The following is a 13,794-nucleotide window of genomic DNA, read 5'->3' on the forward strand; positions in this document are numbered from 1 at the left end:
ATCATCCTTCTATTTGTCTTGAAGAGCCAACATCAACTTGATGTTACATAATGAATCAATTAATCTTACTCTGAGTCTTTACAGCCAGATGACATCAAAAACTACTGCATGTAGTCATGGATAGGCGCATCCACAGATAAGCTAACCCTCACATTTTTAACCAACACACCATGAAAAATATACCAACTAATACGCCCGACCCTCAAAATTTTCTTATGTTTCTTCAATATATTCTGAAGGACTTTTTTTTTTCCTATTTTGTATCAATACATGTTGTTTTCCAGAACAGATTCTGATTTAAATTTGAACAATTGACTTATCTACAGGAGGCACATTTTAATGGTATTTTGGTTAAAAATTTGAGGGTTGGTTTACTGGCAAGCATATACTTTAGAAATGTATAACAGATTCACGATTCAGCCCATCTGCAGATAAGCCGAACCCAAATTTTTGGTTTTATATTAGATCCTAAAATTCTTGGTGTATCCATGATTTGAAAAGATAAAGTTGCCCATAGCACTTCACTTAAACAAGAAGTTAACAAAAGCTAAGGAGAAGGAGTCATTGAAACACTTGGCTACTGTAAATGATGTTCACATTGCAACATAATTATGTTATTCTAATGATATTAGAACATGGCTGTTGCTTATGATAAGGTTCTTATGGTAAGATGCTTGTGATAAGGTTCTCTATTAATATTATGCTTGTCTCTAACTATTCCATTGATTACTGTGGGAGTTGCTCCCATGAATTGCTCCCGTGTAAAGACTGTACCTCTTATGCAGCAATCCAACCATATAATTGGTAATGGGATTCAAGGGGAGTTATATTATTTAACGTGGATTTCTTCACCAAGCATGGTGGGGTCACCATCCTTTTTAGGAACTGATTAACTAATGCAAAGATTAATTGTCTGTCAGTTTTTATTTCCCTACTCAGATAATTTCTTAATTAATTCTTCAAAAGTTGCCACAAATTTAATTAAAAAGTTTTGATTGTAGGAAACATATTGAAAAATTATCATACTCCTCATCATATGATATTAATTGTTAAAGTTAATTGTGGTACAAAACAGAACATTGTTAAAGGAATGTGCTCAAGTTCCCATCTCTTCTGCATACATTTTAACTATGAAATAAAAGCAAAACTTTCAAAACTTTTGAGTATTAACAGAATATTCACTCAGCTATCTTTTGAATAATGCAACACATGCTTTGCAACGGTTTCTTATGAGACCTTGACCATTTTTCAGAAAATTATAATGATGTCTTTTCGTCAATTATTTCCAGGTTTTTATGGAGAAAAAAGACTTCTGACATTGATTGTGAAGCGGCACTTGGGAATGGTTCTACAATTAAGGTGTCTTTCCATCACAATTATATGATTCACTCTTTGAAGTACATCTTTCCTTTTACACAAGAAATGATATAAACCTTAATTATTATGCTTGCTACATATCATGGCAATATTAAAACACTGATGAATTAGAATCACATACAAAAACAACTACCTGACAAAGCTGTATTGTATTATATAAGTTATTTGGACTAGTGGGTCCCTTTTAAAGATCCTGTAGTTAAGTAATACAAAAAGAAGTACAAAACCTGTTCTGTAAATAGCATGAGTCATTTTTTATTCTATGATAAGAGATACTTTTGAATTAATAGAAGTTGAACATTTTGTCTTCATAAGTATATATTTCATGTTTCTTTTTGTATCTTTTAACTACAACGCTTTGAAAAAGAAACCACATTTTCAAAATGTGCTGATTAATACAATAAAACTTCCTTCTGCTCCGTGCCTTACTACACCACACAACTTAGTGCATCCTAATCTACAAAATGTAACATTGCACATTATTTATATACAAGAAATTAAGTGTTATAAATGTATTCATGAGATAAGAGCTCTGTGAGTTACATTGGGCCAAGACAGACAAGAGTGATTGGTCCAGAATCATCCAGTAGGTTTCCATATTTTAAGGTAGACAAGAACCTCGTTTTCCACAGTAATACTGTGGAAACTGTACAACTCTATCATACTGTTTATTAAATTTTATTTATGTTTTATTTCATGGCTGTGCACCGCCTGAGTCCTTCGGGAGTAGGGCGGTATAGAAATTCAATAAAATAAATAAATAAATAAATAAATAAATTAAATGCATTTTGTTCCAGAAAAATTTTGGATCAGATTTTGTTTCCTTTAGTCTGTCATTTAAAAGTATTTTAAATTAAAAACCAGTGATTTTATAATATACTCGAAATTGCTACTTATAATTCTATGTATTAGAGTGTTTCCTGATGAAAAATTCTAGAGGAAAATACCGAGCACATCAGTTACTTAATTCAAATGACAGAGCAGTTACACAATGTCTTAGACCATATCCGACAATCTAAAGACAGGTTAAAGGAACCAATCTGAGTTGGTAACTGGGACCAGAGGTTTAGTCTTCCAAGCTTTCAGACTCATGCTATAGGGAGACAAGTTACCTGAGGATGGGCTCCAGTACAAGTCCAAAAACTCAGAAGACTAAACCTCTGGTTCCAGTGATCAACTCAGATTGAATCCTGCAATATTATCCTGGGATTAATATGTATATTAGTCTTCATTCAATGGGTTAAAGGCTATAAAGTAACATTGTGACGTGACATAGTCTAAAAACATGCTGTGCTTCCACATTTCAGGATACAAAATTATAGCATCATCAAAAGTCAAGGTAACATGCTAAACCAAATTCAGATGGGGATGCTGGGAGTCAGCCTCATAAATTTAATAAATTATTATTATTGCAATGTTGTTGATAATAATAAGCATGTATATTGTCATCATAACCTTCATTGGCTTAACAATCCTGGTTACAGACAAATTTTTAAGGTTGTCTTCATAAAACTCCTCATACTGAATTATGTTCTTGTATATGTATTTACTTCTATCAAGAATTTAAGATAAGGAGGATGAGACACTTTTGCCAAAGTAGACATGACATTCAGCCATATGCAGAAAAAAAGATAGTACTAATTTACTGATTTTTATGTTGCATGCAGAGTCTTATTTTAATTCCTGATGGTTTCACATTGAAACATGCAATACATATATATTACTAAGTGATCTTGTATTCTTCTATGTGTCAATCCGTATCTATAATGGAAAAAGTTCTTTCATAAGAATATCCTTTTTTCTCTTCCAATGCACACGTAACAAGAATCATAGATTAATATGCATATCAATGCAAGGTACTGTTCATACTTACAGAGTCCAACATTTTTCCAACAAGAGATTCATATCCACATCAGAAACAGTCACTCATGAAGTATCCAATTCCTAATGTCAGCTCTCTCATCTTAGTTCATACAAAGAGAAAAAGTGACAAGATGACAAAAGAGAATACATCAATGAGGCAGTGAGTAGAATTATATACACATCTCAGTTTTAAAATCTATAGATAAACCACTGTCTTCTGTATGGTCCAGTAGAGCTAGTGGACATCAGAACAAATAGACTAATAAAGAGTGAAAAATAGAATTGCACATACAAAGAAAAGGCTCACATAAGGGAACTGTTGATGTGAATCAGCAATATGCAAGGATGTTCTTATCCATGTAATTTAAACTGACTTTTTAAGATTTAAAACTGCATTCTTATTTCTGATACACTCCAGAAGTCAAAAACCTGTTTATGGAAATGATGAACTGTTTACGTGATCCACACTTTCCATAACTGAAAGCGTAAGTCAATTAATGCTAATTTTATCATATTTTTCCATCAGGATTGCACAAATAATCCAACCATGAGCAACAAGTAATATATATTTCAGTGTCAGATACCAAAATGTAATGATTTCTTCTCCAAATTGCTGCATATCTACATTTTATTTTCTTCTATATGAACACTGCTTTTTATTCAGAACAAAAAACTAATTGTTATTCGTGCATTAAATTACCCAAATTGCCTCTTAATTATACTTTTACAGGTATTTTGCTGGAAAAGAAAAGAGTGACAATATAGACATTAAAATGCTTCTATTTAGGAATAAAATAAAGAAGTATTGTGAAATTATTCAACTATTCATGCTTCTATTTAATTACAATGTGGCTTTTCTCTCTCTCTTTTTTAAGTAGAGCTTCAATTATCAAAGTGGAAACACTTCTATTATTCAATACATTTTACATGTTGTCTGCCAAAGCTAGAATATGAGAGCATGTTCCAGTTTCAATGTACAAAATAACATATCAAGTAATAAAATTTTAAGAAGCTTCAAGAAAATTCCAAGCTACTTGAAGTTTTTTTCCTTTGTTTTATACAGAACGGAATTCTACAACATTGGCTATGGCCATAAATAGTAAAATAATTGTGATTTCCATAGCCCTAAGGAGGCAATGGAAAACCACTTCTGAAAAACCTTGCCAAAAAAACTGCAGGAACTTGTTTAGGCAATCTTAAAGAATTGGACAGGATTTAACAGGGGAAAAAAAACTGTGCAACACTCAAGCTATTATGACTAAAACACATGTCTTCAGTACTATATTTGAGTTGAGAATTTTTTTTAAAAAAACTAGTATTACAGACTAGCACTAAATAGTAAGGATAAGATCCTGACGTTTCCCTAATTAGGCACAGAATGCCTGAAGTCTTCAATTTATTCAGAATTTTACCATCCAAGGTTTCATATTTAGTTTTCCAGGGACTTCAATTTGCAAAGATATATGTCTCTTATCTTCTCCAACTGAGTATCAACCCCTTTGGAAACATTGGATACAACTTCCATCATCTTTAGCCATAGAGGTGCTCCTTGACTTACAACCACAATTTATTTATTTATTTATTATTTAAATTTCTATACCGCCCTTCTCCAAAATAGGACTCAGGGCGGTGACTGGATTGGGACTGGAACTTCTGGCTCTAAGCGATTTAATTTTTAAATGAGTCATCACATGGCCGTCACATAGTCATCACATTTATGACTTTTCTGCCAGAGCTATTAAGCGAATCACATGGTTGTTAAGTGAATCCAGCTTCTCCCATTGTCTTTCCTTATCTGAAGCTCACTGAGAAGGTTGCGGATGACAATCACATGGCCCGAGGACCATTATAAATACTGGATGCCAAGTACCCAAATTTGGATCATGTGATTGCAGGGATCCTGAGATAGCTTTAAGTGTGAGGAGCGGTCATAAGTCACTTGTGTCAGCACCGTCGTAACTCTGAATAGTTGCTGAACGAATGGTCATAAATCAAGGACTACCTATCTTGGTGGATGACAGAAGTTCAGATTAACATATGTAGGAGGTACTATATTTTAGACAACTGTTTCTACAACTTCACACAAATCAGAAAATTCTGTCACCTCCCCCATATACTACACTTAAGAAACTTGTTTTATATGCTCACCTTTACTCCTACAGAACAACTGTGCTCAAATTTACGGTCCATTTAAACTCTTAGCAGGTCAACTCTTAGCAGCATGAACAATCTGGGCTGGTTGTAAAAATCCGTTGAGACCACAACTCCTAGTGCCATTTAGGACGAACTGAAACGCCAAACACCACCTCTGGCAACCAAATACAACGGCGTTCTTACTCCGATCGTAAGAAAGCCGGAGCCGAACAAACTGTTGGTTGTGTGCATATGCGCACAAATCACCCCAGCGTCAAAGCTAAACGCAAAGAGCAAAAAAGCCTTTTTAAACGCCCAGAGAGAGAGAGAGAGAGAGAGAGAGATTGAAACTACCCAAAAGGAGCCATCCCAGCGCCTCTTCTCATTTCCGTGCCTTTTAAGCGGCTTTTGGCTACGAATGGACCGTGAAGGGAAGAATTCGCGAACGTTGCCAGTCAAACAAAAGAGGGTGTAGCAGCTGCAGAAGACGGGCGGACCCGAAAGGAGACCAAGCGGCTCCCCCGAAAAGGCGGGAGCGCCCTATTTTATTTTGGGAAACGCAGCCTTCGATCCTTCAAGCCCCGCCCATCCCTCTTCCGCGAACCTTTCGGCTCTTCCCCAGACACGGATCCGTGGAAGAACAAAGAGTTTAATTCCTCCACGCCGCGGGAATCCCTAGGACGCCGCGGCGGCGCCTGCTTTACTTCTCTTTCGCGAGGCTTGGGCATTTATTTCCTCAGCCACGCATGGGAGTAGCCAGAAAGACAGAGGACCGAAGAGAGAGAGGCGTCCTTCGTCTGCGCCCCCCTCCCCCATTCGTCTCACCTGGCATTTTTACCTGGCGGGAGACCTCCGCTGTTTCTGCCCTTTGGGGGAGGGGGGCTCTTCGAAGGCTCCTCCGCCCGCCTCGGCTTCACGCAAGCGACGGCTGCGAGGCAGCCAGACCCGCAGCGCTTCTCTCGCTTCCTCCCTTCCCCCTCCTCATCCTCGGAATTGCTCAGGCGGGAAGCGAAGGAAGGGGAAGGAAAGAAGAAGAAGAAAAAAAAAAAGCAAGAAAAAGGCGCGCGTGGCGCGACAGGGGGCCGAAACGGCCCCGTTAGGTTCGGCCAGAGGCGACGAACCGGAGCGCTTGTTCCGGACTTCCTTTTGAAAGTCCTGCCACGCCGGCCGCCCTGGCTCCTCTCTCACCTCAGCCTGGCCAGATGTGGCGGTCGCCTGCTCCTCGGTGGGAGAGGCAGAGGTGGCCTTGGTGGGAGTCTCTCTCTTTCCGAGGGGCGGGGCCAGCCGGTCCCTCCTCGGTGGCGGCGGGCGATGGGAGGCGTCACTCAAAGGAGCGGCGAGAAAGAGCAAGGAGACCGAAGCGGTTCCGAAAGTTTTCGGCGCTCCGTTTGACCGAGGGAAAGCGCGGGCTGACCTGCGCCGCTCCTTTTCCTTTCCCCCGCCCAGGCTAAGTCGGCTCGTGAGGTAGTCTGGATGCCGGGAGCAGCCCAGGTGTGCAACAACCGAGTCTCGCCGTCTCCTGGCTGAAGGAGCCGCACGGGTCACCTGTGCGTTTAGCCAGGTGTCTGAACTGGGATGCAGAAAAAGGAATTTGCCTTCAAACAGTAAACTTTACCTGCTGCCAACATGCACTCGTGTGTGTGTGTGTGATATGTTGTTGGCAGCAACACAGAACTTCCGATTGGTACACACGAACTTTTCCTTGTCGTGCTCATTATTGCGGATTAACGCCTACAGTCGATAGAGAATCCTTAACCCGATCCTCGCTTTTCCTCTCCAGCATTTGTGTGTGTGTGTATGAATTACCTGGTAGGGAGGAGTGTACTCGGGAGACCGACAGGCGAATGCGTGTAGGAGATGCTCGCTTGATCTCCGTTAATCGGATGGGAGATGCATCAGAGTCAGGCTTAAGCTCTGTATCTTTAAGGTAGCCCCAGGGAGGGGAGAACAAAGTAGGAGAATCTAGTTAGTAATGCAAGAAGGGGCGGGAGTAGGAAGAGAAAAAGCAGGTCAGCTCCTCCTCCCGGGGCAAAATATATTTACGATTGTGGCCAGCTGGTACTTCCAGAAGAACAAAATGACATCTAAGTGGAAGGAAGGAAATTCCATTTTGAAAACTTGGTTTTTACACTCTGCTTCATAGTGTGGTCTTTTTGCCCTATCCTGGGGGCTCAAACTAGAACAATTAGTGATAGCTTAATGGCTAAAAAGGGACTAAAAAGGGGGGGGGGGCTAAAAAGGGACATGGTGGCTCAGTGGCTAAGAAACTGAGCATGTTGATTGAAAGGTCAGCAAGTTCAGCGGTTCCAGTCCCTAGTGCCGCATAATGGGGTGAGCTCCTGTTACTTGTCCCAGCTTCTGCCAACCTAGCAGTTCGAAAGCACATAAAAAATGCAAGTAGAAAAATAGGGACCACCTTTGGTGGGAAGGTAACAGCATTCCGTGCACCTTTGGCATTTAGTCGTGCTGGCCACAGGACCACAGAGATGTCTTCGGACAGTGGTGGCTCTTCAGTTTTGAAACGGAGATAAGCACCGCCCCCTAGAGTCGGGAACGACTAGCACATATGTGTGAGGGGAACCTTTACCTTTTAACGGCTAACCAACTGAACACAGTAGGTCTGTGCTAGGGTGGCTTCACATTCCTTCAACAAGGCATTTGATGACACATGATGTGCAGAGTGTTTCATGACAAAGAACTTCACCTCAGCCATTCCAGTAATGGGAAAAAGCTTTACACCAGTGGTTCTCAGCCTGTGGGTCGGGACCCCTTTGGGGGTCGAATGACCCTTTCACAGGGGTCACCTAAGACCATCAGAAAACACATATTTTCAATGGTTTTAGGAATAATTTTATGGTTGGGGGTCACCACAATATGAGGAACTGTATTAAAGGGTCGCGGCATTAGGAAAGTTGAGACCCACTGCTTTATACTCACTTAAGAGTCTTCCAGCACAGTATTCTAATAGTTGGGGGACTGCCACAAAGAGGAGGGGATCCACCTATTCTCCAGGGCGCCTGAGGGCAGGATGAAAAACAATGGATGGAGGCTGATCGGGAGAGAGGAAATCTGGAATTAAGGAGAAATTTCCTGACAATGAGAACAATTAACCGGTGGAACAGTTTGCCTCCAGAAGTTGTGGGTGCTCCATCATTGGAGGTTTTTCAAGAAGAGATTGGACACCAATTTCTCTGAAATGGTATGGGGTTTCTTGTTTGAGCAGGAGGTTGGACTGGGAAACCTTCAAGGTCCCTTCCAACTCTTTTATTCTGTTAGTCAGCTCTTAGGTGGACAGACAGAAACAATTTCTCCAAGCTTTGGGAACTGTCGGAAGACATTCCAAATGAAGGAATGTGGCCACTTCACTTTCAAGAGACAGAAGGAGAGTATTTTTTAAACTAGCTTTGAAAGGAAGTTTAGTACAGATAGTCCTCAATTTACAACATTTTGCTTAGTGACCATTCGCCGTTACAACGGCACTGAAAAAAGTGACTTTTGACCACTTTTCATACTTACGGCTTTTCCAGCATCCCCATGATCATGTACGATCAAAATTCAGAAGCTTGGCAGCTGGTTCATATTTGTGACCACTGCTGTGTCCCAAGGCCATGCAATCACCTTTTGCAATCTTCTGATAAGCAAAGTCAATGGGGAAGCCAGATTCACTTAACAACCGGGTTACTCACTTATCAGCTGCAGTGATTCACTTAACAACTGAGACAAGTATTGCTTAACTGAGACAGCTATTGCTTAACGCATTGTAAGCCGCCCTGAGTCTCCGGAGAAGGACGGCATATAAATCAAATTAAAAAAAAAAAAGTAAGGTTGTATCACGGGGCAAAATTCACAACAGAAAATTTGGGCTCAATTGTGGGCATAAGTCGAGGACTACCTGTATATATTTTCATGGAAGTAAAACACTTTTAAAGCTCTGTGCAATCTTTTCACAAAGTCATTCCTACTGGTTGCTCTCCAAGTAGTGTGAGTGTGTGTGTTGAAGATCGGAATTTGATCAGTCAGGTTAAAAAAGCATCAAAAGAATCAGATCTGCATTGCTCAGCTCTCAGCCAAAAACTTTTAATACCACGACATCTAGAATCTTCATGGAATGTGTGCGGCCGTTTACGAGGGAATAACCAATCAAAACAGCTGTTAAAACTAAGGAATCAATCCCAGTTTGGCTTGTTACGAAAGAAGAAACACTGCCTGGACAATTTCCTGTCAATGGGAATCTTTCCAAACTATTTGAATCATATACATAAAATCTTCTAGAATAAGCATTGGCCAATGAAGCAAAGCAAAACAAAACAAAACAAAAGCTTCCTTGAAAAGCACTGAAGGGTAACTTGAGAAAGAGCAATCTGCCTTCCTTATTCCAAATCTGACTCTAAGATTTAGTGAATTTGGAGGAAGGAGGAATCCTAAACTAAGGAATCTCAGGGTCATAAATTCTTATTTCACATAGGCAGATCTACAGCAAATGACAGAAGATATATTTTTTAAAACTCTTCAAGTGTGGGGAATATGATTTATCTATAAATCTACTTCAGAAATGTATGCCTTTTATACTTTATGATTTGGAAAATAAGTTTGTGTTATGTCAAGTTATCTAGGATATGGAAAGAATAACAAGATTGAAATATGTCCATGTAATGTTGGATCATAGACCAAAAATGTGTAACTAACTTATCAATATATGAAGAATGTTGACTTTATTAAGCATGAAGTATAGCAATAAAGATTGAGGGGAGACAGTTTTACTCCCAAGTTACAATCATGGATTCATGTTATGTATTTGCTCTCTGCTTTTTAACTGGTTCGGTATGTAGGTAATGGAAAGTCTGGCCAAATAATACTCTGTGTGATCAAAGTTTAATGCAAAGTTAAAAGCCTATCGGTTTTCTCTATGCATTATAATATACTTCTACTTTCTTTATATTTTCCCTTTTTTATTGTATTTTCTTTTCTTTATTTCTATATAACAAAACTTTTTTAAGACCACAGAAAGATCCATTCCAAGAAATTTGAAGGTATACATAAAATACTATGTAGATTTTTGAGATCCTATGGATCTATGGAGATTTTTGAATATACATTGTAATTCATGAATTTCTTAGGCTTCTGGGTCTGAATCTTCCGGTGTCTATAATCTTGGAATGGCTTAGAAAGGTCTCAGTGTAGGACTGACAAGGATAATTAGTAAATGGATTCCTGGGAGCTTACTACATTCTTTTGCAAAAAATAACCCCACAAACTACCAAAAAAAGAAAGTAAAAAGACAAAAGTACAGAAAGAATAAAGACAACGAAATAGAAAGAACAAGCTTCCTATTCCTTTGCAGAAAATGTAAGTATAATTACAAAATTATCTCTTACTCTATGATTCCAAAAGAAAGCTCATTTTCTATTATCCAGTATTTTCTAATCATAAAAACCACAATTCATAAGTGCATTTCTTTCCATTTTATGCAAAAAATCTCTTAAGAGATTAACGGTCAGCTACAAATGTAGATACAGGTAATCCTCGATTTATGACCACAATTGAGCCCAAAATATATGTTGTTAAGTGCGACATTAGTTAAGTGAGTTTTGCCCCATTTTACAACTTTTCTTGCCACAGTTGTTAAATGAATCACTGCAGCTGATAAGTTAGTAACCCCGTTGTTAAGTGAATCTGGCTTCCCCATTGATTTTGCTTGTCAGGTTGCAAAAGGGGATCATATGATCCTGGGATGCACTAAAGGACCAAAAATATTCACCAAAAATATGAACCAGTTGCCAAGCACCTGAATTTTGATCATGGGGATGCTGCAAAAGTCATAACCATGAAAAACAGTCATAAGTCACATTTTTCAGTGCCATTGTAACTTTGAACGGTCACTAAACAAACTGTTGTAAATCGAGGACTACCTGTATTTTCTTTCTAAGCAAAGAAGTTAATTTGGCCATCTCTGCAAGTTCCGTCATCTTTTCCAGCCATTGAGTGTTATTGAACCTTTCTACCTTTCCCTTTAAGTGAGTCTGGAATTACAGCTGTGCCAGTTGTTAAGTGGGTCATCATCACATGACTGACCTGATTTTACAAAAAAAAACCACAAAGTGATGATTGAGCCAATGTAGTCATTAAGTGAATCTGTGGTTGTTAAGCAAGTACTGGTCACAAAATGAAGCTATTGTCTGCAATGAGTCTTTTTCCACTGGAAACCAGAAGTAAATGTGAGAGATGGACGCTTGAGAAATATGAAATGTAAATAAATAAATGTCAGTTTTCAGAAAAAAAAACACCCTTGTATATCACAGTTACATGACTGCAGGATGCTGCAATTGGACATAAATGTGGGCTGGTTTACAAACATTCCAAATATGGTCATGTGACTGTCTGGGTCTCTGGCCATTGAATCGGGGTTGTAATTACCTTTTTTGGTCCATCATAACTAAACTCTTATTAAGCTACCAGTCATAAATCATGGACTACCAGTATATCTCATTCCTTTATTCTGTATATAAACTATTCTAAGGGTTAATGTGGGTGGGTGTATGTGTATATGCAGAAGGCCAATCTGTTTGTGAGAGCAACTGCATCTTTGTGTTGCTGTGCAGCACACAGGGCATATTATAAACCATTCATAGTGATCTTATTGCTACTTAACAGCTGCTCTGGGTACATAATCCTTCCCTGCTGTGGTAATAAAAGCCTAGCACATATCTTTGTTGACTCAGGAAGCAAATAACTTGTTCAAATAACAGGAAGCAAATGATCATGTTCAAATATCAAGAGCACATGTGGGCTTCTATAATAGGAGATGTTATGCACTACTTTCTTTTCAGTTATGTCTATTAGTAGGAGAAATATTTACAGTGATCACCATCCATTGAGGTAGAATCCTAATTTTTAAAATTTTCCCCTATGAATGACATGGCAGTACAGGTCAATCTCTTCAGCAGGATGGGGAACTCATCTTAATTCAGCCCTTCAACAAATAGTGATTTCTAAAACTTTAGTAATAATGAACAATCTTTGCCAGAGGTTGCAATAAACTTACAGGAAAAAACCACTATGAGCAACTGGTAACGATTTCTCATGGGCTCATGGGTTGCTTTTTGTTTATCCATGATTTTGTCACATGTCTTCTGCAATATGAAAATTCAAATATTCAATTTTCTACTCTTCCTGAAAGACAAACTAGTTTCTATAGAGTGTTACGGGAAAACCACTGAAGATGAAATTGCAGGAGGAAACATCAGTAACCTGCATTACTCTGATAACACTATTCTAGTAGCTAAAAATAAAACTGATTTGCAATTCTAGTAATTAAAGTCAAGGGCATAATGAAAATATGGCACTAAGCTAAATTTAAAGAAATCCAAACTAATGCAACAGGTATAACATTAGCAACCAACTTTAGAACAGAATATTAATTAAAGTGGTGGATATTTCCTGCCTTTTTTAAGATCCGCCACCCACAGTAAAGGAACCAGTAGTCTTACCTGGCCTGCACCATATGGCATCTCCTTCCATTTTAAGACTCCTTCCATTTACCCAACATAAGCATGGACATTTTCCTCTGAAAGAATTGTTGATAAATTATAGGATTTATTTAGCATTTGCTTCTGCTCATTTGAAAACAAGCAAATGGGAAAATGTTCAAATAGTTATAGAGTAGACCAGGGGCGTCAAACACAAGGCCTGCGTGCCACATCCAGCCCATGAGGCCATCCTGGAAAATGTAAGGGGCTGGCCAGCATGGCTTCAGCTGGGTCTACCCAATGCGAAGAGGAAACATCAGGCCAGTGTGGCTTTAGCTCAGTCTACCCAGTGCAAAGAGGAAACATGCCAGCAGTTTGAGAAGTGGCATCAAGCTAGCCACACCCACCCAGATGGCCACACCTGCCTGCCCCCCCCCAAGGTCAACCACAGCCCTGATGCAGCCCTCAATGAAATTGAGTTTGACACCCCTGGAGTAGACTAACTTGGAAGATTAAGCTAAAGACTAATCTTCATTGCTTATGACGAGCTGCTTGCCAGGTGAATTTAAACCTTTTAGTAACACCTCAACAGGTCTTCCCTTTTTTCTCCCTGTTGAACTTCTTCCTTTCTCATTTCCTTCCCTGAGGCTAGGTTTCTCTTTTTTAGTGCAGCTCTATTATCTAGATCTTCCCCCATCTCTTGTCTTTCCTCCACTTATTTCTTCTGATGCAAGCTTTGTGGGTTAGTACTTGTGTTTCATTGCGTGATGGGTTAGTGTGTGAAACAATGATTGGTAGATGCAGATAAGGGATAAATTAAGGTAAAAATAGACTGTTTAATCAGTGCCTAGTAATCCAATTACAATACTGTACTATCATGAACCTGCACTTTTTTTGAAATGTAGCTTCTGAGAGATACACATATATTTATCTATCAGAAGCTACATGTGTTTAG

The sequence above is a fragment of the Pituophis catenifer genome, unplaced genomic scaffold (assembly GCF_029215685.1).
Source record: "Pituophis catenifer annectens isolate HBS135680 unplaced genomic scaffold, rPitCat1.0.hap2 SCAF_1, whole genome shotgun sequence".
Lineage (NCBI taxonomy): Eukaryota > Metazoa > Chordata > Lepidosauria > Squamata > Colubridae > Pituophis > Pituophis catenifer.